Consider the following 708-nt stretch of genomic DNA (forward strand, 5'->3'; position numbering starts at 1 on the left):
TTGAAGGGGGGCTGGGGGGCAATAATGGAATTAAAAAATAAACAATAAAAAAAAAAACCAAAATTATAAAATAGAAAATGTTTTGAAAAATTTTAAAAAATAAATTGGTAAAGTTTGGAAAAGAAAAATTTGAAAAGAATATGAAAAAATTAGCGAAAAATAAAACAAAAAAGGGTTGAGGAAAGAAAAGATAGATAAAATAATAAATAGATAGAAGAAGTAATAGATTAATGGGATAGAAAGATAGAAAAATGGGAAAAAGAAAAAGGTAAAAAGTAATAGTTTAAATAAAGGGGATAGATAGTATAAAGAATAGAAGAGAATGGGGGGGTAGACAGAATAAAAGGTAAAAGAAATTTAGAAAAAAAAAATTTGAAAAAGATAACAAGATAAAGACAACAGATAAATAGCCCGTAGATAGATTGATGGAAAATAAAAGATAGAAAATTTGATAAAAAGGGTAAATGGGTAGAAAAAAGTTAGAGAAGATAGAGAGGAAAGATAGATAAGAAGATAAAATTAATAAAAAAGGGTAAAAAAGAAAGTAATAGTTTGATAAAAAAAGAGAAGTTTATAGAAGAAACAGAAGATAAATAGACAGAAAGAAAATTGGTGGAAAGATAAAATTAATAGATAGATAATAGATAGATAACAGATAGACAGCAAAACAGAAAAATAGAAGTAAATGTTTTGAAAAAAATAGATAAA

The sequence above is a fragment of the Penaeus monodon genome, chromosome 34, assembly GCF_015228065.2.
Source record: "Penaeus monodon isolate SGIC_2016 chromosome 34, NSTDA_Pmon_1, whole genome shotgun sequence".
Taxonomy (NCBI): Eukaryota; Metazoa; Arthropoda; class Malacostraca; order Decapoda; family Penaeidae; genus Penaeus; species Penaeus monodon.